The 27585-nt window shown below is 45.5% G+C and overlaps 1 pseudogene; it reads right to left on the bottom strand.

Annotated features, from left to right (window-relative positions):
* Positions 1 to 220: 220 nt before the first annotated feature.
* Positions 221 to 2952, bottom strand: LOC149874926 (uncharacterized; annotated as a pseudogene).
* Positions 2953 to 27585: the final 24633 nt, after the last annotated feature.

The raw sequence follows: 27585 nt of genomic DNA, 5'->3' as shown, positions 1-27585 counted from the left end.
GCTGCAGGAGCTCAGAAGGGCTTCACCTGTCAGTGGCCATCTTGAAAGAAAGAAAGAAAGAAAGACTTTTTAGACTTTTTATAAAGTTTATTAAGGGGAAAAGGGGGTAACGACCCAACAAAGTAATAAAACACTGCCCATGCACAGGCTCGGGTACAACACACAGAGCCTAGGGTTCTGGTCTGCAAGCACTGCCCTCACAGTCTAAAAACAAAAATATTCAGTGCAACATCCACTTGCTAAGACCCCTGCTGGTACCCCAGTGTGTCACAGCGTGATAACTAAATGGGCACCCTTGACCTGCAAAGCATCCCCTGAATTGCCCAATGTGCCTGGAAGGCAGGCACTGTCTACTAGAGGACAGCATGCTCAAATTGCAGCAACAGGTGTGCCTGCACCAAAAACTGGAAGAGCTTCAGGGTGTCATCTGAGCCAGCCCCAGAAAGCTGGTTCCTGTGGCTCCTGAAGGTGACCATCTTAGCCTGGCTGAGTAATAAGTTGGCCAGACAGATGACACCCCTATTGGCTGCCTGGTAGGGGAGGGAGAATAAGTTGCCTCCAAGAAGGACAAGCCTAGTGCCTCAAGTAAGGCACTGTGGGCAGCAAATGGCAGTGACAGCTGGGGACATCTGAGGAAAGCATGATGAACATCCTCCTCCACTCCCCCTGGGCAAAAGGGACAGTCTGCTGATATGGCTGGGCCTACATGGAAGTGATGAGTGCCAGTGGCCAGTATCCTATGTAGCAACTGCCACTGGAGGTCACTGGTCTTTTTGGAGATGGGAGGCTTATAAAGTGTGTGCTAGGTGGGGCAGGCTAGTGTGAGTGCCAGTGCTGCCACATGCCTCTGCTACATCCTGTCAAGATGAGTGACAAGTATGTGGGCATGGTGGGCCTTAATCACCCAGAGATACAGGTTCTTCCAGGGGAGATCCCAGTACCACTTTCAGGATACATGGAGAGAGCCAGTAAGGTGCCAGGCCCACCACCCAAGTTAGTATCCACATCTAGGACAATGGACAGTGGTGGAAAGGGCTCATCTAGGACATCCCTTCATCCTCAGAGGTGCTTCTCCAGGGCAGCTGCCACAACTTCCAGGACAATAACTTGCACATCCCTTAGGAAGTGGGCAGCACAGTGGACTAAGCACATGCCCAAGTGGGTGGCCAGAGCATCAGCTGACAGCCAGTCTTACTGGGTCATGTTGAGATGTCACAGCCAGATATTATGTGACTGGAGGAGGGAGTTGACAAGGCTGGTAGAAGTGAGGCTTGGTAATTTGCACTACAGGGTTGGGTTATGGACCAGGGACTCCGGCAGTAACTGTGGAACCTACAGATGCCTTGCTTGGGGCAGAAGGCAGAAGGCAGCTCTCGAGGACTGTGCCATGCTTTGATACAAGGGTGGGAGGAGACCCCAATCCAGGAGGGTGGGGTCCAGAATGAAAAGCTTCTGGTCAAAACCAAGGCCTCCCACCCAGTGCAAAAACAAATTAGCTAGCTGCCACCAAGGGAGGGGGTCCCTGTAGTAGAGGAGCCTTTGGAGAGCCTGTAGGCAGAAGGCTGCCATCCTGATCACCAGGTCAGATAAGCCCTGGCTCCACTCAGCCACTGGTAAATAAAGAATGGCTCAGGGCAGCCAGTGATGCCCATCCCAAAAGAAGTCTACAAGCAATTGCTGGAGCATCTTAAGCAGGTCCAGCTGGGGGTCCAACACAGTGCAATGGTGCCACAGTGTTGCAGCTGCCAAGTTGTTGACAATAAGGACCTATCCAAGGTAGGAGAGGCTGGGTAGGTGCCAGCACCATCATTGCAGACATGCCTCCACCTTGGTACCAAGTTCCTCCCAGTTCTGTGACGAGAAGACCAAAGGCCCAAGAAACACCCCCAGGGCCTTGATGCCCTCCCAATGCTCTGGGCAAGTTGGGGGAAAGGGGGCTGACCCAGAGACCAAGAAGGAGGGTGTCACTCTTTGTCCAGTTTGCACAAGCTGAAGAGGCATGGTCATAGGTTTGTTGACAGGTGTCCAAGGACTGGACATCACCCTGGGTGCTGATGAGGACAGTCACATCATCTGCATATGCTGTCAGCCTGACTGATAAATGGAGGCAGATGGAAGAGTCAGTTTGGTCAGGCACTGTGACAGGATGTGGAGTAGGGGCTCAATGGACAAGGCATATGGGATTACCAACAGAGGGCAGCCATGGTGGATGCCCCTGCAGGCTGGGAACAGGGCACAGAGTGTGCCATTCACCTTCAGGATGTTCAAAATGTCCTGATACAGAACCCAGAGGGCAGAGGTGAAGATGACTAAAGGCCTCAAGCTGAAGGCCTCAAGCTGAAGGCTTCAAAACAGTTAGTCATGGCTAATCTGATTGAACACTTTCTCCTGGTCCAAAGAGATAAGCCCAATGTTGAGGCCAAAGAGGTCTGCAGCCATCACCAGGTCTTGAAGTAGGAACATGTTGTCCAGGATAGTCCTGTCTGGCATGCAGTAGCTTTCCTCAGGGCCGATGATGGAAGTGCACAGCTGATTAGCCAAAGCCTTGGCCAAGATCTTGTAATAAGCACACATTTCTTGATGCAGTCAAGGTCTCCTGTCTTAGGGAGCAGGATGAGAACCACTCAGTGACAGCTCGTTGGCATTGTCTAGTCCGCAACACTCTCATGAAAAACATGCAGGAGGCAGAGTCCAAGGAGAGGCCAAAAGGTCCTATACAACTTGTCAGGCAACTAATCAATGCCAGGGACTTTGGTCGAGGTGAGGTCCCCAACAGCAGCTCTGAGTTCCTCCAAAGACAGTTCTTCCAATATGATCAGCCTGTGATGAGCAAAGTCTAGTGAGGCTGTCATGTAAGCACCTTGCAGACTCTAGGTAAGTCATTTTGGCTGCAAACAGTTCCTGGTAGAAGTTGATGGCATGGAGTTGGATTTCAACAGGATCTGTGAGCATTTGGCCATCTGGGGTCTTAAGATGGTCAATGACCTTCTGTGTGGCTCATTGTTTTTCAGGGCTGAAGAAGAGAGTTGGGGCATCAGTCTCTGCAAATGTTTCTTGTAGAGCTTAAGACTATCAAGCAGCCCTGTATCACTGCCAGAATCATGCAGGGCCACCTCAAGCTACACCACATCCACCTCCAACTCCTGAACACGGCAGTAAAGTTCACTTGTTGCCAACTGCATGTCCTGCTGACATAAAACTCTAATCTGCACCTTTCCCAAATCCCACCACTGCTTCCAGGAGGGGAACATGGCTCTTGCAGCCTCCCATGTCTTCCAGAAGTGGGTGAAGCAGTCACAGAAGTAAGCATCCTGCAAGAAACTAGTGTTGAGGGACCAGTAGGGTGCCTGGGAATGCATCCTGCCAAGAAGACTCGGTGCACAAGAAACCAGGCTGTGATCAGATAGTCTTGCTGGGATAATGTGGCTGTTGTGCAGGAGTGGTAGGTGGTGCCTGGTGATGTACAGGTGGTCAAGGCATGCCATAGAGAGCCCACCAGCAGTCGCCTTCAGTCAGGTATACTGCCTCACATTGACATGGAGATGAAGCCAGACATCAACAAGGTCTTCTGCCTCTAAAGTGGTCCACAGCTTCCAGGCTGAGGATGGATGGGGCTCCAGCCCATTCCGGTCAAAATGCATATCGACCTTGCAGTTGAAGTCTCTGCACAGGAAGAGAAGGTCATCAGTATCAGCTGCACCCTGCAAGATGTCAGCCAGTGTCTCAAAGAATGTGTCCATTCTTGTTCAGTAGTGGGTGCATAGGAGGAGGGTATGTTGTACAAATTGGATGCAAATGGTGAGCAGGCAGCCAGGAATGACCTCCTGGGCTACCTCTGAGTCAAGTGTCAGCTGTGGTTACAGAAGGATTGTGACTTCTGCACTGGGAGAGGTGCCATGACTGAAGAAACTGTGGCCCTTCCAGGAGGCATGCCAGTCAGCTTGATTGGCTGCACTGGTGTGTGTTTCCTGCAGAAAGGCGATGTCCAGCCTTTTCTGGCACAGGAAGCCAAAGAGTGCTGTCTTTACAGGGTCTCTGCAGCCATTGGCATTAAGGGAGCCACAGGTTGTGGCAGCCATTTGTGAAGGCACAGAAGGAAGGACAGACCAGGCCAAAAACACAAAGGGAGAGTCAACAAAGAGGAGCAAAAATGCAGGACAAGGAAAGACCAGGCTTATAACTCCCCAGCTGGCACTGCTTGTAACAACTGCCCAACATCACCTGCAAGCTGGCTGGGGTGAAACCTGTAACCCTGCATCCCTCGATTGGAGTGCAGTGCCACTGCTGCAGCCTTAACGGACACCACAAATGTCTCAGGGTCTGGGAACCATTAACATATGTTCTGTGCAACCCTTTTGATCTGGTGATGCTTGGGCTGGTCTAGAAAGTCACTTAGATGTTCAACAGAGTAGCCAGCACAGAAAGGCTCCTCAGAAGTAGGAACAGGTTCTGCCTCCTGGGTGGGGACACTCTCTATTGTGGGGGGCACCTTAGCTGAATAGGGGGACGCTACCTCTTGAGGGATGACTTTGTCAACTCATCCTCAGAGGCAGAATCAAAGTCTGATTCTGAGGAAGAGGAGGAAGAACTGTACACATCAGGCACCAAGAGCCATTGAGCCCTATGGGGAGCACTTGACCCCTCACCAGAACTCTCAGCAACAGGCCCTGTGGGATCACCATTGCCTGAGGGGTTTTGGGGGGTGACATCAGTCCCTGATCTCTGTGGTAGGGTGCTTTCCTGGTCCAGGCACTCTTGGTCCTGAAGCCACTTGTAGCTCCCAGGAGGTCCAACTTCCAAAACAACCTCATCAGGTTCAGGGATCTGAGAAGTAGGGGGAGGACCATCAGACTCCCCCAGTACCTCAGCTCATCCTTGACCACTACAGGGTCTGGGGGGGATGCTGAGGAGGCAGGCAGAGAGGGGGGACCCTGCTCAATAACCTTACCTCCCCTCAAACTAGTGGGCAGGTCTTAAAGGGACAGCAAGGCCTTTTTAGCAGACCCTTTTTTTTCCTGGGACTTGCCCTTCCCAGCAGGTAGGGCTAAATCCTCCCCTGAGGCGGGAGGAAAGAGGGAGGGGTGGGTCCACTGCCGCAAAACTAGCTGACTCTGATAAAGTGAGGAGTGACTGGCAGAAAAGCCTTTCCCTACAATCCAGTGGAGCTACCGCACCAGAGGTGGTTGACTCCCCATTGGGCACAGCCACAGGAGACTCTGCTGTGGCCAGCTTCTTCTTCAGGCACTGAGTAGCCAGGTGGGACCTGCTACCACAGCGAAAACATGAGATGTCCCCCATGATGAGCTAGACTGCATAATGCTGCCCATCAATCAGGAAGGACTGATGGCAAACCCCAACCCTCCCTGTTGAGAAGCATAAACAGCTACCTTTTAAAGGATAGGACATACCAGTTCTCTGTTATCTTGCTGCCAAGCTGCAGTCTATGGACTGGCCCTGTAAACATGACATAAGGGCACAGGCAGTTAGTGAGGTTGTCGTCTGAGAGCAATGGAGGCACATTTGAACCTACCACTCGAACAGCTGGTGTGTCTAGGGACATTGCAAGGCAAAAAACACTCCTGACAGCCACACCTGCTACCATGAGTTCATGCACTAAAGCAGGGGAGCTAAGAAAGATGATAGGGACTGAAGTCACCTAGACAACATAGAGGACATGTTTGCAGCCTATGAGGACCCCCATAGCAGCAGCACACTCCTGCACTTCCATGGAGGGAGGGGCATGAAGCCACAGACCAAAGCTCTGGTCCAGAGGGACTGAAGCTCTAGCAGTGAACTGCTGGGAGCTGCCTTCATCAATTCCAGCAAAAAAAAAGGGTTAACCCTGCAAGGAGCCAGAGGCAGGGCAGGGAACAAAGAAGCTGGAGAAAATAAACAAATGAACACCAGGGGAGAGGAGAAAGGTAAGCAATGTGGCAGGGAAGGGAAGGGAAAACAATAAGTAGCAGAGCAGCTGCAGGGTGAGAGAGGGAAACCAAAATACAAGGTGAGAGAGAGGGAGCAGAGCTGGAGTGGTTACTGCAGGAGAAAGGGCTTAAACAAAGTGAAAAAAGGCAGGAAAAAGTCATGGAAAGTTGGGGGCTACAGTGGGAAAGGGGTTAGACTGTCTGGTGGAGGGAAGCCAAATCTAGAGAAGAAAAGCTCACTGAACAGGGAAAAGCTCTTAAACCTCTGAGCAAACATACCTGCCAATGGCTGTGTTGGCACTCCCCCTCTCCCTACATTGAACTTGGCATTTTTGAAAACTGGGCCACTTACTGGTTTTAGAAGATGAATTTTAGGCTGCTGTTTCAGAGATGTGTAGGGGGAACATTTTCTGTTTTCTGTCTTATTTTGTTTTAAATATTTTAATTAATTCTGTTTCACTCAGTCTCTCAGTTCCCCATGTATAAAATATAGAGTAATACTTCCTTTGTCCTACTTATTTTCAGGGTTTGAATTATGCAGGAGTCTGGGGGCGAGCCCCCCCATAACAGACAAGACCTGCCCCCTGTAAGATTTGAAAATCATAACCTGGAAGGTTCTCCAATTTTATTAGGGCATCATGATGGGCAGTCCAAATTTTTGCAGACTCCCCCAAGAGTCAAAGTGTAATTTGAACCCTGCTTATTTGTTTGATCTATTTACATGACGTATTATTCAGAGCAGGTACTGTTTCTTACACTGTGCATGCCTAGTTTAAACAGGGTCTTCATTTTAATTGGATCTTCTGTGCACTACCATAACACAAATAACAAAACACTATTTTTAATAATGATTATAGATCACAGTTCAACAGTAGTACTCATTGGTCATATTCCTCTCTCATTTATGATGGTAAAAATTGAGAGCTGCACAAAAGACGTATTTTTTCTCTTCAATAATAACAAGTATAATGGTATGAGTCCATATGCCATCAGGATCCATTACAGCTCATCTTTGCTTTTTTCTATACCCACAGAAGCTTGCCAGGTATTTCAGTTCTAAACATCTTCATATTTTTTTTCCTTTCTCTCTTTCTTTTTTTCTTGAGAAGTGAAAAAAGGAAACAAATATATGATTAAGAAAAATTAAAAAGTCCTACTTTTGTTTATCCTGTGGCACATTTTTAAGGGTTTGGGATTTTTTTTTAGTCTTTCTGTGCATCATGGGTGGCTATCATCTTAAATCTCTCCAGTGTGTCATAATACAAAATAACTCCCTGAATGTGAAGTTAATATAGCTTGCAGCTTCAAAGAAAACAGGGATAATTGAACTGACTTATGTGGTGACAAATTGTTGTTAAAGGATTATATTTCTATTTTATTCTTGAAGAACAGGTTAGTTTGAAAGCTGAGACAATTAAGCTTAGGAAAAATGGAGCAAATGGGACCTATATAGCTGCATCTGGATCAGGGAACTATCCTGCTAGTAGTTAATTTGTATACGATTCAATATGCATAAAATCTAAGGGCACTTTTACACGTGTTCCAGGGATGGGAGAAGCAGTGCTTTAATTAGAGCTTGATTTTAATTAGAGCTTGACTTCCCTCAATGAGCTTTAGTTCAAGCACCCCCACCATCATTTTGAAACATGGGGACACTGAAACACAAGGTGCAGGAGGCTGCTGGAACCTGGCAATTGCCTTGCTCCAGCAGACTCGATTAATCAAGTCTGCTCCAACGTGCTGGAATACCAGTGCCTCTTGTTACCAGATTTGCCTGTCCCTTTGGGGTACACTCATTTATTAGTTATGTTTCTGGAGTCTCTGCATTTCTATCAATGTACTGCTTGTGTCACTTGTCTTTCTATAGGGAGCTCTATCTCTCCTTTCTGCAAGTTCTTGCCCCCAGTGGGGCCACCTTGCAGGGCATAGTTTCAATGGGTCTGGGTTCCTCCAGCTACCAAATTAGTCAAACACATACACACACACACACAGATTAACAGAGAATGTCTGAGGGTTACTCAGCATTTCCAGGCTGATACCCTCATACGCCCCAGACTCAGCACAGGAACAGGGCACATCTGAGCCAGACAGGTCAATCAGCATTTACAGGCTGACACCCTCATATGTCATGGGCTCAGCACAGAAATTAGTTCAGAAGGGCAACAATAAAATGCAGTCAGATACATGCAGAAAGGTTAACAGAGCATGTTTGAGTAGGCAGGGTTACTCAGCATTTCCAGGCTGACACCCTCATATGCCACGGCTCAGCACTTCCCAGTTTCTTGTCCCAATTGTCCTGATAGTAACTCCCTTGATAAGCAGATCCCACCGAATTTTTGGACTATACAAGGATCTTTGGCTTAGGTAAAACAAGTGTTGTTGCAGAGCAAACGCGGGGTGGGGGTCAAAGAGAAGAAATGGTAAACTAAGTTTGGAACGAGAATATTGCAACCAGCTTGACCATAACATTATTGTATTGCCAGGTATATGACACTTAAGATGATTCTCGCAGTAGTACCCATACAAGGAAAAAAAACCCCAAACAGTTACAGTATTACAAGACTTCAATTGAGTATTTTGGGAAATCTAGCTCAAATCTGATCAACAAAAGTCAGGTTTGTAAAGAAATGCTTGGAGTAAGAGATATGGAGAGAGAAAGAAATTAAATCAAGTCTGAGGTTTAGAATGTGGACTTAGAGGAAGAAAAAGAGCGAGACAGTTGAGGTCTCACCGCTCCATCCACAAAGCTTGAACCAGTCGAGGTTCTGGGTGTTTGTTGGAGCTTGCAGATAAGCTATTCAGTTTCAGGTCCAGAGTGCTTGAAACAGGCAGAGCCCCCAACATGATCAGTGGAGGTATTCCAGGCAGAAAAGGAGAACGTGAAGTCCCAGTGAAACTAGTACAGAGTTTGGATCCAAGCACCAGAACAGAATTGAGCTTGGGTAGAGGTTTTTGTAGGGAAGCAACAATGGTTCAAGGGAGAACACTAGGTTTGTTTATGGGTAAATGGTGGCTCAAGGGAGTATACCAGGGTTGTTTTGTTATGCTGGACAATAGGAGCTGATCATTCCTACCTATAGGCGGCTGTTACTCCGAGGAAGCTCACAGTGCAAACAGGCAGATTCAGGGTTTTGGGTACCAGGAGTCATCATTAGAACTGGTCTGGTAAATGCTGAGATGGGTGCATGAAGATGTGGGTCGATTAGCATTTGGAGCAGAGATCCCCCATCATGCAGTGCTCCCCTGCTTCACTGGTCCCAGAGTTCAGTGCAGTCCTTGCCTTGGAATCTCTGTTCTCCATCCTGAATGCTAATGGAGGTACCTCCCTGTCCCATCTTCAATGTAAATGAGACTAGGGGAGTTGCCTTATTCTTATCACCCTTGTCCAGAGGGGTTTAGGAGTGTCTCCCCCTGCATCTTCATTGCCTTTTGTATGTCCTTCCTCTGATCAGTTCCGGCTCAGGCAGAGGTAGTGGGGCAAGTCCTTTATGACTCAGACAGGCTGGGTGCTGCAAAAGAGTTCCCCAAGAACACAGAGCTGATAGGTAACACTCTGCACTCCTGTATAGGCACTCTATAAGATGAGCTACTGTTCAGACCTGCACAAATGGGAGACCAGAAACACACCACTCCTATGCTTCCTCACAGAGTTTGGACAAAATGGAATACTTCCTCTTCCTTGAGCTGAAATATTATGTGAAGCTAATGAGTTTATAATGCCAGCATCCTGCTCTGAGGAGAAAGAAAAGGACATTGTCTTTTCACTGGTCTACTGGGATAGATGTTCCACTCTTATTTTTAACCATGCTACCCTGGAAAGACTCTTCTCAATACAGTCAGAAATGATCCTCATTGGATAAATAGGCAAACGTGAGAAGTTACATTAGTGATTCTCGAATATTTTGAATTGGACACACTGCTCAAGGCACTTCTTGGAAAATTCCAGCTCTTAGTTTGGATGTTTTGTTGACAACAGAAAAATAACAGATACGTTCTTGCTCTTCTGTTGAAAAGAACTCCAAAAGGTCACAACAAGCCAGAAAATATTTAACACTATGGATTCTTATTTGAAATCTCTGAGTTTATTTTATGAATCTTGTTTGCACACCAGTTGTCACTGCTAAGGCTATGTGGCACCCATGGAAAGATCACAAGGTACTACAGGGTGCTGGGACATGCGGGTTGAGAATAACTAAGTTAAGGCAAATATTTCCAAATCTATAACTGCTTTCAGACATGGGGGGGAGGGAGGAAATGGCATTTTGCTTTAAACTCAGCATGGTCCTGCACTGAGCCCAGAGCATGCCCAGAAAAGGCAGCACCTTAGTTGCACTCAGTTTTCCCAACAGCTGTATAGACTGGGCACTTTAGTGGGGCTTTTTTGGTACTTTTATCTAATAGCCAATTCAACCAGCTTTATATAAAAGTGCCAAAAAGCCCCACTAAAGTGCCCAATCTATACAGGCACCGCACTGCCATACTGAACTAATGCGCTGCCACTTCTGGTAAAGCACATTTCTTTTTTTCCACGTCTGTCAGAACCCTAGGTGTCTAAATTTAGATGTGCACAAATCCTCCTGTTCATACAGTAAGACTTCCCAGATTCAGCCTAAAGTCTTTGCTGTATTTTTAACTCATTGCCTTCTTTCTGCCCTCTGTGATAAGGGAGAATAGTTAATCTCCCTCTCTTTTATGTCAGTTTTTCAAATATTTGAAAACTGCAGTCATGTCTCCTCTTAATCTCCTTTTCTCCAGACAAAATATACTCAGTTCTCTCAACCTTTATTCATCTGGCATGCATTCTGATCACTAGTCATTTTTAGTGCTTGTCTTTGGATCCTTTCTGTTTTTTCTCTATCCTTAAAATGGGGTGCCTGGAGCCACAGGCAATACTCCAAGACCTAGATCCAGGTAGACTCATTTTATCACTTCCCCTGTGTCTTGTCTAGATATTAAAGAAGTTTAAATCCCCTCCCTCCCTCCCCCCACTGGTAATATCTCATACATTTTTAGGGTTGTTGGTTGTAGCCATGTTGGTTTAAGGACATAGAACCATGTCTGCTCATATATTTTTAGATATTCTTGTCATCTACTTCAAGAGTGTCTCATCTACTTATTCGTTCTGATTTGGCAGCTTGATAATATCACTACTGTCCTGTTCTTTCTATATGTTTATCTAGATGTTCCCCATACTTCTTCCGTTTGTGTAAACATTGAGGATACTGCGTAGGCTGCCATTATGCTTTTCCATTTACCTCTTTGTTGACATAATGAGATTTCAAAGGCATGGTCTTAATCACATTTTGATTGGTGCATTTTCTTTGCCAACCGTGATCAACCCTAGATGAAATCCCTCCTGACCAGGGTAGTCAGTACCCAAAGATGTTGTTCCAAATCTTCATAAGAGTGATCGCACCTCTAACAAGAATCACTTTTCTCAGAGCAGCAACCTTTTTTAAGAATCCCAAACCTCATCAATATCACTTTCCAAGTTGTATATTCATTTTCATATGCAGTTGTCTCTGCCTAAGCCTCTGCCTTTGATATCCTTATCCTTCTGAGCAGTGCCTTATAGAGCTTCTCTATCATTGAGGAGGAATATAAGGAGCAAGAACCACCCAACAAAGTCCACTGATATGCTCCAGACCTGGAAACGTGACAGTAAAGTTGCTCTTTTCCTAATCCCATTCTCAGGCTTCCAATAGGAGTGGATTTCATTTTGCTGGCTCTAAAAGGCTGGTACTTTCCTCTGATCTGCTCAGGGTCATTTTTACTATTGTAGATAAGCAAGAGAGTATAGTTATTTGAGGAATGGGCTTTCTGGCCATTGTGTCCCAAATACAGTTTCCAGACATCTATAAGTGATAACTTAGTACAAGTAGTTTTTAATTTTTAAGGTTATTGTCTATCAATTGTTTTCAAAGGTAAAAAGAAGAAAGCATATTTCATTTTCTATATTTTTATGTGGTAAACCTTTTTCATCAGGTACCACAACCTCATATAACTGGCATACATTTTCCAGGATATGAACCAAAGTTTATTAGTGGTATAGCAAACATACAAAATGTGGATGAGTCATGTACTATTAGCTTTTTAAATTTAAATTAAAATCATAGACCTTAGGACTATATGTGCTCTGCAAGGTATATTAATACTCCCATCATTAGTAATGGGTGATCTGAATATACATGTAATGGGATGATAATGTGCTTCTTCAAGGGCACATAAGAATGCTGTAATACAATATAATAGATTTTCAAATACATTAAGAAAACAAGAAGATTGCGAGTGAGAAAAAGTAATAATGTAAATGATTCAGTGCATTGCCCTTGAAATCTTTAATTTAAAGGACTTACCTATCAGAAACACACTCTTCTATTACTGTCTCTATTTGACAAAATTAGTGTTCTATCTTATTCTGAAGATTCCTCTATCTGTCCCTTCTATGCTACCAACCTATCAATCTCAGACCAGCAATATGAGATTATTAAAATTTAGAAACCTAAAGCGATATTTTGGAGAACAATGGAAGTGTATGCTGCTGCTAAATGAAATGTATTCATGCTAATGTGGATAGAAAAAATGAACAATAAAAATAGTAGGAATTCATTTAGGTTAAAGGTTAGGAAATGAAGCAGGAAAATTAAGATTAGAAGTATGGATGCATTTTAAGACAGAGAACTGTAGCAAAACTAGAGAAATTTCCTGGGGTATAATTGCTACCAAAGGAAATAAAGTACTTTGGAATATGTGTGAGGTTAATTTATGGGTCATTTATATAATTGTTTTTTCCCAAGTATGGCAACTTGTTATTATACAAAAAAAGAACAATATTTCAATTGAAGAGTTGGAAACTTGCTGATAGTGACATATTTTTGCCAACTAATTCTGGAAGGAATTTTTTTTTTAATTATTCTTATAATTTCATCTGAATCTCAAAACAAACAAAAATTAATTTTATTTCTCCCTTTCCTATTTTTAATTCCTTATTTAGTTGGCAGAGATCTACCAGCTACCTAAATAACACTTTGCTGCTAACTTTGCTTAATATGCCAAATCAGTTTAATTACAGTTTCTATAAATAATCTATGCAAAATACTTCCCTGAACAGAATGCACTTTTCCTTATGTATGTGGCACATTTTAATACTTAAAAGCATTAGAACAGATGTTAGGTGCCTGCTAAACTTGTTTTCAGTTTTCTTTTATTTATATGTTAATGAGAATTTAATTACTTCATGAATACTTAAACAACCTGAGGGTGCCTGATATCATTAGCTTGAACATGACAAGCACCTCAAGTGACCACATGGGAAGACTAAAATTGCTTTTAGTTTACTTCAAGACAGAAAGATGAATTCATTTCACCCCCTGCTATGTTTTACCTGACATACAAAACTGAAAAAGCAGTGGGCACAGACTCAATCTTACTTTGACACAACTAAACGGATCTAAGAAAGTACCGACACCTAAAAACATAAATTCTTCCTTTTTTGATCTGCTTCATTGTCCTTTAATAACCAATCTGGGAATGTCTTCTTACTGCATCTTATTTTTCTTAATAGTTTTTTAAGGCAAAATGCTTTCTGTCATGTAAATTTCCTTGTTCAAAGCTTGTAGAATTATGCACAACTTAGACATGCCCTGCAGTGATTAAATTATCCAGGATGAAAAGCAGTATGGAAAATGTTTAACTAAATCTACCAGGAAACTTTTGGTAACACAAGCACTATTTGAAGGTGTTGTAATGTGGAGCTTCATTCTGATCTATGAAAGATTCCCATCAGCTTTAATAGAGTGTTTCAACTCTACCAGTGTCTTGTTGGTTTATGCTTCTGATTTATTTTTTGCACCAAAAACTATGCTTACTCTAGTTTTGTAAAGAAGAGTAAATTAATCTGCCCTTGGACAGCCTAGATAGAAAGAAACCTGGACCACTGATGCTACCACTTCTTTCTCATTCAGCTCTCTCTCAACTTTTATTTCTCCCACAAAAAAAGAAGTAATAATACTAATCTCTCCAAGTTATTTTCTTCTCTGAATTTTTCATCTGTCCTATCATTTTGAGCAGGAATTGACTGAATAGATTCTTACTTACAAGAGCTGGGGCATTTCCTTGGGTATACAACTACATACAATTTTTCCTTCACAAGGTAGCATTTTGAAACTTTCCTGCTTAGCCTGTTTCTTTTTTTAATATGAGTTCTTCCATGTTTCAATGGATTGGAAACATAGAAATACTTTGTGGTACAGCCCTGGGGATGGAGAAGTGAAGTGAGCGGTGAGTAGCCATGATAGTAATTGCCTGATAAAAGTGAGTACCAGACTGGCAGCACTGTGCTCCATGTTGAAATCCCTGATTGTGTCCCTGCATTTAGACAACCATTACTTATATACGTTTTCCAAAGAAGAGGTAGTAAGAACTTGCACAATCAGATTTTTTCTTTTTTGGAACAATGTAGAAGGTATTGTGAACATTTTAGCACAGAGCTAACATTTTAGCACAGAGATGCTTAATGCCTGGGGCCTGTAGAAATGTGGCATCCAGCCTGTGGAGCACACCATTGGTCTGCAAATTTGATGATAGTGAGTTTTTCTCTGCTAGCAAATTCCCATACCCTGAAATCAGGACTCTCTCACCCCTCTCACCCTGTGATGCCAGATTGGAGCTGAGCCATGCCCACTTCCCTCCCTGATGCTAGGTTGGAACTGAGCCTGTCCTCCTCCCCTGAATGGGGCTGGATTGGGGTCAGGCCATGCCCCTTTTCCTTGTGTTATTGAATTGGGGCTGAGCCATACCTCTTCCTCATGTGGTTGGATCAGGGCTAGGCTGGCTCTTATCCTTCTCTGTGCTCCTGATCCAGGATGGATATCATTTTTATTTGCAAATTTAGTTTCTGGCATTCCTGTTTGGTTCTTTGTTTTAACCTCTTTTGTTCTGAATATAAAAAAAAAAGTACCTGCAGGCACCTGCTTGGTACACCAATTCAAGTCCCATATACCAGGTCAGGCCTGGTATACCAGATCAGGCTGGATCTGGCCCATAGACAGACTGCCTGTGCAGCCTGACTATGCAGCCTGCAATGCAAAAAGGCTGAGCACCACTAATTTAGCATAAATTGGTGCTCACAGTGTAGTATCATATACTTTTTTTTTTAATATTCAGAACAAAAGAGGTTAAAACAAAGAACCAAACAGGAATGCCAGAAACTAAATTTGCAAATAAAAATAATATCCATCAATTCAAGTGTTCACCTTAAAAGTTTTATCTGAATCTATTTTTCCTCTTGAGTACGGACAAGTTAGGGAAGAAAGGGGGAGCAACGTGTAGAATATGTCAAGAGTTAGATAAAAGGAATGGACTAAAAATATACTGTGCAAACAATGATTATTTTTAATAATAAAATCATTAGAGTCCTCCCTCCCAAATTATGTGCATAAATGTTTCTTTGATGGGGGTCAGATAATCGGGGCAATACTGAAGCAGCAGGTATTTCACTACTTTTTTCAATGTTATAGGAATAATATTCTAATTTTACTACAATGTAGGAACACTTTCTTCAATGTGGGAGGCATGGAGATGTTTTCCTTGAACTTCAGGGAAGTCTAAGAAACATGCTTTCTCTTTTTTTTCATAATCCTTCACACTTTATTCCATGCCTTTGGGGAGTTCCATGTCTTTGCAGTTGCTATGCAAACTACACAGTTACGAGCATGACATGTTCTCTGACACTTGTCTATTACCTCAGATATCCCAGTGCTTCTACCCCCCACCAGACTGGGAATCTAGGATGTCAGAATTTAAACTTCCAACTTCTGTCAATGGTATAGTCTAAGGGTGGAACTCTTTTTTTCTGGATACCTAGATGGCCGAGTTCGTTCACCGACATGGAAAAAGTCCCCAGAATACAATTTACTTTTAGATTGATATTCTATTCATGCATCTAAGTCTACACATATGGCTAGATATATACACTCAATTTAGTCATACACTTGTAGGGAGAGCATAAGCACATTTCCTCCCTTCTATTCCTCTGAAGTAAAGAAGGCATTCACATGGAAAGCAAGAGGACATGGGCTCTGAATCCTTCACCCTAACCAGGTTTGAATCTACATCTTTGACTTCCAAGCTACCACACCACAAATCTACCTTTATCCATTACCTTATTTGGTGCTCCTTTTGAATGTAGCTTCCTGGGCACTCATTAGAGCCATGGGGCCACAATCAAAGGATCATAGCAAAGCAAGCTGGAAGGGACCTCATAATGTCCTCTAGTCCAGGCCCCTGCCCAAGGCAGGACCATGCCTCAATAAAACAGCTCAGCCTTGTGCCTTCTTTTTTATACTTAATTTCCTGCACTACACATCATTAATGTGGTGAAGCCACACAACTATTTTATCATTGACACTTGCCAAGTTCTCACCCTGGGCATGCGTGCATGCTGCACATGTTAGGAGGTGATCAGTAGTCTGTGGTGCATCACCACACTCACATGTTGGATTCTCCTTTAAATCATTCTTATACACTGTGGCATTAAAGTATCCAGCTCCAGAGCAAATTCTTTCAAACTACCAGCCAAGTTCCTAACCTGTTTTGAAAGTTTCCAAGGATGGAGATTCCACAACTTCTCTAGGTAGTCTGTTCCAAAGCCTGACCACCTTCACAGGAAGAAAGTTTCTCCTAATCTTCATCCTAATCTCCAAACCAAACCCTGCTGCAGCCTGAGGCCATTGGCTGAGGGGGAGTAGTCAACAGTGGTGAAAGAGACTATTTAAAAAAGCTGGATGTATGCAAGTCCATGTGGCCAAATGGGATACACTTGAGAGTGCTGAGGGAGTTGGCTCATGTGATTGTAGACCCACTGGCAATCATCTCTGAAAACTCATGGTGATCAGGGGAGCTCCAGGATTATTGGAAAAGGGCAAACACAGTGTCCATATTTAAGAAACTGAAAAAGGAGGATCCAGGGAGCTATGGACTGGTCATCCTCCTCTCAGTTCCTGGAGCAGATTCTCTAGGAATCCATTTCTAAGCACTTGGAGGAGAAGAAGGTTATTAGCAGGGATGCTGGTTTTCTCTGATAATCAAAAAAAAAAAATCCCCAATTTTTGGAATGAAAAAAGTAGCCCCAAATCCACATTTTTTCATAATTAAAATGAAACATCAATATATATACATTAGTGGCAGGAAATTCATGGAGATGGTCCTCAAGGAATTCATTTGTAAGGACATGGAGGAGGAGATGGTGATTATGACCAAACAGCCTGGATAAACCAAAGGCAAGTCATGGATGACCAACATGATTGTCTTCAGTGATGACATAACTGGTTCTGTAGATGTGGGAAGAGCAGTGTGTGTGGTATACCTTTACTTTAGCAAGGCTTTTGATATAGTGTACCATACCATCTACAAACAATCTAAGGAAGTATGCATTCATGAATGGAGTATAAGTTGTACAGAAACATGGCTGGATCATTGGGCTCAAAGGGTAATGGCTCGATGTCTAGTTGGTAGCCGATATCAAGTGGAGTACCCCAGGAGTCTTGGGGCCAGTTTTATTCAATATCTTCAACAGTGATCTGGAAGATGCACCCTCATCAAGCTGGGGAAGTATTAGATAAGATATCATGGAGATTAGGGCTAGAATTTGGAGAGACCTAGAAATTTGGAGGATTAAACCAAAAGAAATCTCATGAAGTTCAATAAGAATAAGTGCACAGTCCTGCACTTAGGACGGAACAATCCTATGCATTTGTAAAGGTTGGGGACTAACTGGCTAAGTACCAACTCTGCAGAAAAGAACCTGGGGGTTACAGTGGATAATAAGCTGAATATTACCCAACACACTTGTTGCCAAGAAGACTAACAACATAGTGGTCAGCATTAGTAAGAATGTTGCTAGCAGATTGAGGTAATTGATTATTCCCCTTTGTTCAGTCCTGTGGAAACCACATTTACAGTACAGTATCCAGTTTTGCCCCACCCACCCCCTACAGAAAGGCTGTGGACACATCAAAGAAATTCCAGTGGAGGGCAATGAAAATGTTTCAGGATCTGTAGCACATCATTTATGAGCAGAACCTGAGGGAACTGGGCTTATTTGGTCTGGAGAAGAGAAGGTTAAGAGGGGATTTTAAAGCGGTCTTCAGCTTGGTATTCTCCAAGAAGCTTTCAGATGCCATACAGGCAAGGGAAGCAGTGGTCATGGAGGACCTAAATTACCTGGATATCAGCTGGGAGGAACAGGCAGACAAAACAAGCCACTCAAGGAGGTTCTTACACTGTGTGCAGGTCCTCCACCTAACCCAGATGGTGTCCGGTCCCACCAGTGGTAGTGTGCCCTGCTAGACCTGGTCCTAGCAACAAGGGATGATCTTGTGGGGGACCTGTGGGTACACAGTAACCTGGGTGATAGTGACCACCACTTGGTAGAGTTCACTATCCGGCAAAGGATGACAGAAATATCCAGTGATGCTAGACTTTTAGACTTCAGAAGGGCCAACTTTACTAAACTTAATAACCTAGTTATTTAGTTAGTGAGGTGGCTGAACTCAAGAGCATTGGGCTAATGAGAGTTCAAGAGGGTTGGAAGTTTCTCAAGGGAGTGATCCTTGTAGCACAAAAGGAATTTGTCCCCTTATGCAAGAAAGGGGATAAGGGGATAAAATAAAGCCCCCTTGGCTGAACAGGGAACTTCAGGAAACACTAAGGGCAAAGAAAGGAGGGATTGTGTTGACAAAAGGGCTGGGGGTGTAGCTCTCTATGTGAAGGAAAGCTACATGTCCCTGCAAGCTGATGTTGGCGACCAGCATGGACAGCTAGAGACCCTCTGGGTAAAAATTTGTGGGGAATACAGCACAGGGGACACAACGGTGGGAGTCTACTACAGACCTCCCACTCAAAGTCCTGAGCTTGACCAGGAGTTCGCCCGGGAACTGACTGAGGCTGCTTGCTCCAGGACCTTGGTTGTCATGGGTGACTTCAATTACCCGGACATCTCGTGGGAAGATCACTCAGCAAAATCCGAGCAGTTGCATAGCTTTCTCTCGTGCGTGGATGACCTCTACCTGACTCAAGAAGTCTATGGGCCAATGAGAGGCAAAGCGCTGCTTGACCTGGTACTGGCTACGGGGGACGACCTAATCAGTGACCTAGTGATCGATGGGAAGCTGGGTGACAGCGACCACGAGCTGATCACCTTCACCATCCGCCGTAAAGCTGGCAAGTCAGTCAGCAACACAGAAGTCCTTGACTTCAGAAAAGCCAACCTTGACAAGCTCAAGACACTTGTTGGTCAGGCCCTTAGGGACTATGACCCCAGGGAGATGGGAGTTCAAAAAGAGTGGTTGCTTCTCAAGGAAGTGATCCTCAATGCACAAGCTAAATCTATTCCAACACGGGGAATAGACGAGCCCTCCTGGCTCTCCAGGGACCTAGCAGACCTCCTGTGGCTAAAAAAGAATGGATGGAGGACCGGATTTACCACCAAGGAGGATTATTCTGTGCTGGTCCGGTCCTGCAGGGAGCAAACCAGGAAGCCAAGGCTGCAACTGAACTCCAACTAGCTTCAGGCATCAAGGACAACAAAAAGTCCTTTTTCAGATATGTGGGGAGCCGGAGGAAAAGCAAGGGCAATGTTGGACCCCTGCTAAACCAGATGGGGCAACTGACAACTGACGCCCAGGAAAAAGGCCTATTAAATAGGTACTTTGAATCAGTCTTTCATCAGTCCCATGGGACGCCCATGCCTGCTATGGGACAGGGAAATCTGGGTGAGGGGGATCCCCTACCCTCCATAAATGCTGACCTCGTGAAGGAACACCTTGAGAAGCTGGATGCCTTCAAGTCAGCCGGCCCTGACAATCTGCACCCCCGGGTACTCAAAGAGCTGGCAAGTGTCATAGCCCAGCCCCTGGCACAGATCTTTGAAAACTCCTGGCGCTCTGGTGTAGTGCCGGAAGACTGGAAGAAGGCCAATGTGGTGCTGATCTTCAAGAAAGGGAGGAGAGTGGATCCGGCTAACTACAGGCCCATTAGCCTGACTTCTATCCTGGGGAAGATCTTAGAAAAGTTTATTAAGGAGGCCATCCTTGATGGACTGGCCCAGGCTAACATCCTAAGGGATAGCCAGCATGGGTTTGTTGTGGGTAGGTCTTGTTTGACCAGTCTCATTTCCTTCTATGACCAGGTGACCTATCACCTGGACGAGGGAGAAGAGATTGATGTCATACATCTTGACTTCAAAAAAGCTTTTGATCTGGTATCCCATGATCACCTCTTGGCCAAACTGGCCAGTTGTGGCCTTGGCTCTACCACGATCCGTTGGCTGGGAAACTGGCTCCGTGGTCAGACCCAGAGGGTTGTAATTGATGGCAGTCACTCATCGTGGTGCCCTGTGACCAGTGGGGTCCCTCAAGGCTCTGTCCTGGGACCCATTCTGTTCAACATAGTTTCATAGTTTCATAGTAGCTAGAGTCGGAAGGGACCTAGGTAGATCATCTAGTCCGACCCCCTGCCTTGGCAGGAAAGAGCACCGGGGTCAGATGACCCCGGCAAGGTGCTCATCTAACTTCCTTTTAAAAATCCCCAGGCTAGGAGCCTGCACCACTTCCCCTGGAAGCTGGTTCCAGGCCCTAGCCACCCTGACTGTGAAGTAGCGCCTCCTAATATCTAATCTAAACTTACCCTCCGCCAGTTTGTGACCGTTATTCCTGGTCACTCCTGGCAGCGCACGGGGGAACAGGGACTCCCCCAATACCTGCTGATCCCCCCTGACCAGTTTGTAGCAGGCCACAAGGTCCCCCCTTAGCCTTCTCTTGTGGAGGCTAAACAGGTTCAGGTCCCGTAGCCTATCCTCATAAGGCCTGCCCTGCTGACCCCTGATCATACGAGTGGCCCTCCTCTGAACTCTTTCCATATTGTCCACGTCCCTCTTGAAGTGTGGCGCCCAGAACTGGACGCAGTACTCCAGCTGCGGCCTGACCAGTGCCGCATAGAGGGGGAGGATCACCTCCCTGGACCTGCTCGAGATGCATCTGTGGATGCATGATAGGGTACGATTGGCCTTCTTGACTGCCTCCCCACACTGCTGGCCCATGTTCATCGTGGAGTCAATGACGACTCCAAGATCCTTTTCCGTCTCCGTGCTGGCAAGAGGAGAGTTCCCCAACCTGTAAGTGTGGTGCCGGTTCTTCCTCCCCATGTGCAACACCTTGCACTTATCAGTGTTAAACCCCATCCTATTCTCATCCGCCCACCGTTGCAACCTGTCAAGGTCAGCTTGTAGCCTATTGCACCCTTCTAGTGCACCCACATCCCCCCACATCTTAGTGTCATCAGCAAACTTGAACAGGGTGCTTTCTACCCCCTCGTCCAAGTCACTGATGAAGATGTTGAACAGTGCGGGCCCGAGGACCGAGCCCTGCGGAACCCCACTGCCCACATCCTTCCAGGTCGAGAAGAACCCATCCACTACCACCCTCTGGGTGCGGCCCTCCAACCAGTTGGCGACCCATTTGACCGTGTGGGCATCGACACCACAGTCTCCCAGCTTTTTGATGAGGACAGGGTGAGAGACAGTGTCGAAAGCCTTCCGGAAGTCCAGAAAGACTACATCCACAGCAACCCCTGCGTCTAATGATTTGGTGACCTGATCGTAAAAGGCCACCAGGTTGGTCTGACAAGACCTGCCACTGATAAACCCATGTTGGTTGCCCCTGAGCATGCATTCCCCCGCAAGGCCCTCCTGGATGTGTGCCAGGATAATTTTTTCAAAGAGCTTACCCGGGATTGAGGTCAGACTAACTGGCCTGTAATTTCCCGGGTCCTCTTTTTTTCCCTTTTTGAAGATAGGGACCACATTGGCCCTCTTCCAGTCCTCCGGCACCTCGCCAGAGCACCACGAGTGCTCATAGAGCCGTGCCAGGGGTCCCGCAATGACCTCAGCCAGTTCCTGTAGAACCCTAGGGTGAAGATCGTCCGGACCAGCGGACTTGAACACATCCAGCTTCTCCAGAAGTACCCTAACTAACTCCTCGCTAACCCTTGGCCCAGGCGTGTCTCTCTCGGGGCCCGAGGGGGGCCCAGCAGGGAGGTGGCTGAACTGGTCCTACTTAAGAAGACAGAGGCAAAGAAATCGTTAAATATGTTAGCTTTGTCATCTGGCGTGATGACTAAGTTGCCCATCGTGTCCTGCAGGGGCCCCACATTACCCGGGACCCTCTTTTTACCCCCTATGTATTTGAAGAAGGACTTCTTATTGTCCTTAATCCGGGAAGCTAGTCCTATCTCCAACTCTGCCTTGGCCCTCCTGACTGCCCCCCTACATCCTCGGGCGACTATAACATAGTCCTTCTTGGCAATGACCCCATCTCTCCATTGGGTATATGCCTCCCTTTTAGCAAGGAGACATTCCTGGATGCTCTTAGTGAGCCATGGGGGTTTATGTGCCCTCCTGCTCCCTTTGACCCTTGTTGGGATTACCTCCCTTTGGGCATGGAGGATCGTCTCCTTAAGGAGCAACCACTCACCTTCGACATCTGATTCCCTTCCCCTCTGGGTCCTCAGCGCTTCCCCAACGATCCTCCTTAGCTTGTTGAAGTCAGCCCTCCTAAAGTCTAGGGCTGTTGCCTTGCTGCAGCCCTTTGCCACCTTACGCTGGATGGTGAATTCCAGCAAGCGATGATCACTGTCTCCCAGGTGGCCCATCACCCGCAGCCCCCTCACCAGGTCATCACCCGTGGCCAGCACTAGGTCCAGCAAGGCGTCTCCCCTGGTGGGACTGTGCACCTCCTGGGTTAGATGGAGGTCCTGCAGTCTGGCTAAGAACCGACGTGAGCGATCAGACTTGGCTGATCTTCATTAACGATGTGGACATTGGAGTCAGGAGTGGACTGGCTAAGTTCGCTGATGACACCAAACTTTGGGGCAAAGCATCCACGCCAGAAGATAGGCGGGTGATCCAGGCTGACCTGGACAAGCTCAGCAAATGGGTAGACGAGAACCTCATGGTGTTTAACACTGAAAAATGCAAGGTCCTCCACCTTGGGAGGAAAAACCTGCAGCATCCTTATAGGCTTGGCAGTGCTACATTGGATAGCACTACAGAAGAAAGAGACAATGTTCATCACTGACCACAAGATGAACATGAGCCTGCAATGTGATGCTGCGGCTAGCAAAGCGACCAAAACGCTGGCTTGCATCCATAGATGCTTCTCGAACAAATCCCGGGACGTCATTCTCCCCTTCTACTCGGCCTTGGTGAGGTCGCAGCTGGAGTACTGCGTCCAGTTTTGGGCTCCACAATTCAAAAAGGATGTGGAGAAGCTTGAGAGAGTCCAGAGGAGGGCCACGCGCATGATCAGAGGTCAGGAAAACAGATCAAATGATGATAGGCTGAGAGACATGGGACTCTTTAGCCTGGAAAAGCGTAGGCTCAGGGGTGATCTGATGGCCACCTATAAGTTTATCAGGGGTGACCACCAGGATCTGGGGGAACATTTGTTCACCAGAGTGCCCCAAGGGATGACTAGGTCGAACGGTCATAAAGTACTACAAGACCGTTTCAGGCTGGACATAAGGAAGAATTTCTTTACTGTCTGAGCCCCCAAGGTCTGGAACAGTCTGCCATTGGAGGTGGTTCAAGCACCTACACTGAACACCTTCAAGAGTAAATTGGATGCTTATCTTGCTGGGATCCTATGACCTCAGCTGACTTCTTCCCCTTTGGGCAGGGGGCTGGACTCGATGATCTCCTGAGGTCCCTTCCAGCCCTGATGTCTATGAATATGAAATCTATGAAAGAGATATATAGACAGTGGAAGTAGGGGGCAGCCCCCAAGGAGGCATACACCACCCTGGCACACTATTGCAGGGAGTCAGTTAGGACTGGAGCTTAGGCTGGCTACAACAATCAAGGACAATAAAAAGTCCTTCTACAGATATGTAGAGAGCCAAAAAAAAAGGCTCAGAGTAGCATAGGGCCCCTGTAGGACAAATCAGGCCAGTTGGTGGTTGATGCAGACAAAAAGGCAGAGCTCTTCAATGAGTTCTTTACTTCAGTATTGCTTAATACAGAGCAAGACAATCCTCCCACCTTGAACATAAACAGATGTCCAAAAGGCACCAGACCACCAAAGGTTAGTGCTGACTTAGTTAAAGAACACTTGGAAGGGCTAGATGGGTAGAAGTCAGCCGGCCTGGATGACCTCCATCCACAGGTGCTGAAAGAATTGACCAGTGTCATTGCTGAGCCTCTGGCAAAGCTGTTTCAGCTCTCATGGTGCTCCAGACAGGTCCCTGAGAACTGGGAAAAGGCCAACATGGTGCCCATTTTTAATAAGAGAAGGGGGGAGCCAGGTAACTTTAGGCCAGTCAGTCTTACCTCTATCCCTGGGAAAATACTAGAACAAATCATCAAAAAGCATATTTATGAAAGTCCATCAGGGGAAATGATGCTGAATGGAAACCAGCATGGGTTCATCACAGGTAGATATTGCTTGAAAAACCTTATAGCCTTTTATGACCAGGTCACACATTGCCTTGACACAGGAGCAGAGGCCGATGTCATCTACCTGGATTTTAGGAAGGCCTCCAACTCGGTTTCGCATCCTATTCTTATAGGGGAACTAATGGGCTGTGAAGTGGATGCCTGCACATTAAGGTAGGTGGCTAACTGGCTTAGGGACCACACCCAGAGAGTGGTGGTTGACGGGTCATTTTTAACCTGGAAGGAGGTAAGCAGTGGGGTCCCACAGGGTTCGGTCCTTGGTCCGGTATTATTTAATATCTTCATCAGTGATTTGGATGAGGCTGTACTGAGCACCCTGTCAAGTTCGCAGATGATACCAATTTATGGGGAAAAGTTAATACACCAGAGGGCAGGGAGCAGTTACAGACTGACCTGGACAGTTTAGATCAATGGGCAGAACATAATAGGATGCAATTCAACAAAGATAAATGTAAGGTACTCCACCTAGGAAGGAGGAATCCCCAGCACGCCTACAGGTTGGCAGATGTCTTCCTCAGCAGCTCAGAGGCTGAGAGAGATCTTGGAGTCATAATTGACTCCAAGATGAACATGATCTGGCAGTGCAACAAGGCTATCAACAAAGCCAATCGCACCTTGTCATGTATTAGGAGATGCATGACCAACAGATCGAGAGAGGTGATGCTCCCCCTCTATGTGGCATTGGTCAGGCCACAGTTGGAGTACTGTGTCCAGTTTTGGGGCCGCACTTCAAGAGGGACACAGAGGATCTGGAAAGGGTTCAGAGGAGGGCCACCCACACAATTAATAGTCTCCATAAAGGACCCTATGAGGAGAGGTTGAGAGATCTGTATCTCTTCAGCCTATACAAAAGATGGCTGAGGGGTGACCTTGTGGCCAGCTATAATTTATCAGGGGAGGACAGCAGGGGACTGGGGATGTGCTATTTACCAGAGCACCTCAGGGAGTAACTAGGAATAATGGGTAAAAACTAGCGGAAAGTAGATTTCGGTTAGACATTAGGAAGAAATATTTTACAATAAGGGTGGCCGAAGTCTGGAATGGGCTTCCAAGAGAGGTGGTGCTGTCACCTAACTTGGCGGTCTTCAAGAGGAGGCTTGACAATCATCTGGCTGGGGTTATCCGACCTCGGTCCTCTTTCCTGCCAGGGGCAGGGGGTCAGACATGATGATCCATTGGGTCCCTTCGAACTCTAAAATCTATTAATCTTCCTGAAGTGTGAATCCAAAGAGGATGGAACTATACTATTCTCAGTCTTGACAGATAACAGAACAAGGAACAACAATCTCAAGTTGCACCAAGGTAAATTAAGTTAGATATTAGGAAAAACTTTCTCATTAGGAGGTTAATAAAGCACTAGAACAGAAGAGGTGATGGAATCTTGATCCTTGGAATTTTTTAAGACACAGCTACACAAAGCCTTGGCTGGGATGATCTAATTGGGTCTGGTCCTACTTTGAGCAGGAGGTTGGACTAAGTGACCTCCTGAGGTCCCTTCCCACCCTAATTTTCTATCATTCTATAATTTTTTAGGACTTCAGTAGGACCAAGATTATAACCTGTATTGTTCAGAGGCATAACTAGATATTTTTGTGCCCTGGGCAAAAATGCTGGACAGCAGAGCCAGAGAATGTATGTGGAGAGAAGAGAGCTGGCAGGGGAGCAACTGAGAACTGGAGTCTTAAGTTACTAAAAAAACGAAAGGACCCCTGTTGTTGCTACAGGTCTTTCTGCATATAAGCAAGCTTCTGCTGCCATGGAATGACGACCCCCTCTAAATTGGTACCTGGTGATCATGCCCCGGTTGCTCACCCCTACTTATGATAATGCTATTTTTCCCCAAATAACCACTACATTCCCATTCCAGGGCTCTACAATAATTTACTTTGAACCCTTCTCTACATCTTGAAATGTATGTGTACCAGTTCTTTTTGACCTGTAAACTGAATGAGATTTCTTCCGGAACCTGTTAGTTCTGTTCCTGATTTAGACAAATTGCTCTTTGCAAAAGCAGTTCTAATGAATACATTTTTCACTAAGAAAATAACCAATTTACTTTATAGGCTTTTGAGTCCTCAAAATAGAGTTTATTAGGAAATTTAAAGGTTTAAGAATTTACTCTGAAATGTCTTATTGAAATGTCATGCCTACACAATGCCATTCCAAATAGGTGTTTTTATATGTGGCAACTTTGGCTTGGAGAGAGTGAACAGGAGAGCAAGAGCGACACTCAAGATTTCAAACACAGACAAAAAAAGCTACTACAATAAGCATAAATCCTTAGGAAGAAAAGTTTTCTGAGTTTTCTACTTGCTTTAGTGTTGCACACCTCTCCAACTTACATTCTCAAACTGAATCAGGCTCTTTGTCTGGCAGAAAGGACATTCCAATGGTGCTCTATAACACATTTCTACCTCCAGACTCCAACTGCTTCTATCCTCCATTATGTGAAGAACATGTAAGACAGAGTTTCAGTTTCAAACTCTTGTCTATTCAAAGAGTAAAACTATCACAAATCAAACAGAGCTGTCTTTTTCTCAGTGGTTGCCCCAAAAAGCCCAGTACTTTTTTATGTTCATTGGGAAATCTATTTTACTAGCCAATTGCCTGTCAAGAATGACAGGAGGAGAGGGCTGGGATGCTGTACTGCCACCTAATGCCCCATACTGCCACTGTTCTGCCTTTTGCAGGGAGTGGGGTGGGGGAGCCAAGGCCAGTGATGCTGGCCTCAGCTCCTCCACCCTTCATCCGGTCCTCAGCGCTGCTTCAGAATCATGGCAGTGCTCCCCCATGTTTGTTTCTGTCAGCCAATCAGAGTGCAAGTAAAGCATTGTGGACCAACAGACAGACAAACTTAGGTTTCTATAATATTAGAATTCTATTTTCTTCGTACCATGATATTGCAACAAAGTTGCTTGTTGTGTAACTACTCAGAACTTTCATTTTCTATGTAAGAGACGAAAGATTATTTAAATAAAGTGATACACCACTCACTACTATTAAAATCTTTGTTGTTTTATAAAATTGGATCTGAGTTACAGAATAAGAATATAAGAATATTTAGTATTTTCTCCCTTTCTCCACTTCTAATACATAAAACATTGAAGTCCAAACTGTCTTCACAAACAGGTGCACATCTTGGGAGAGAGACAT

The sequence above is a fragment of the Crocodylus siamensis genome, chromosome 1 (genome assembly GCF_052110815.1).
Source record: "Crocodylus siamensis isolate JL-2025a chromosome 1, ASM5211081v1, whole genome shotgun sequence".
Lineage (NCBI taxonomy): Eukaryota > Metazoa > Chordata > Crocodylia > Crocodylidae > Crocodylus > Crocodylus siamensis.
Note: the sequence above shows the minus strand (reverse complement) of the source record. Positions and strands in the feature narration are given on the sequence as shown.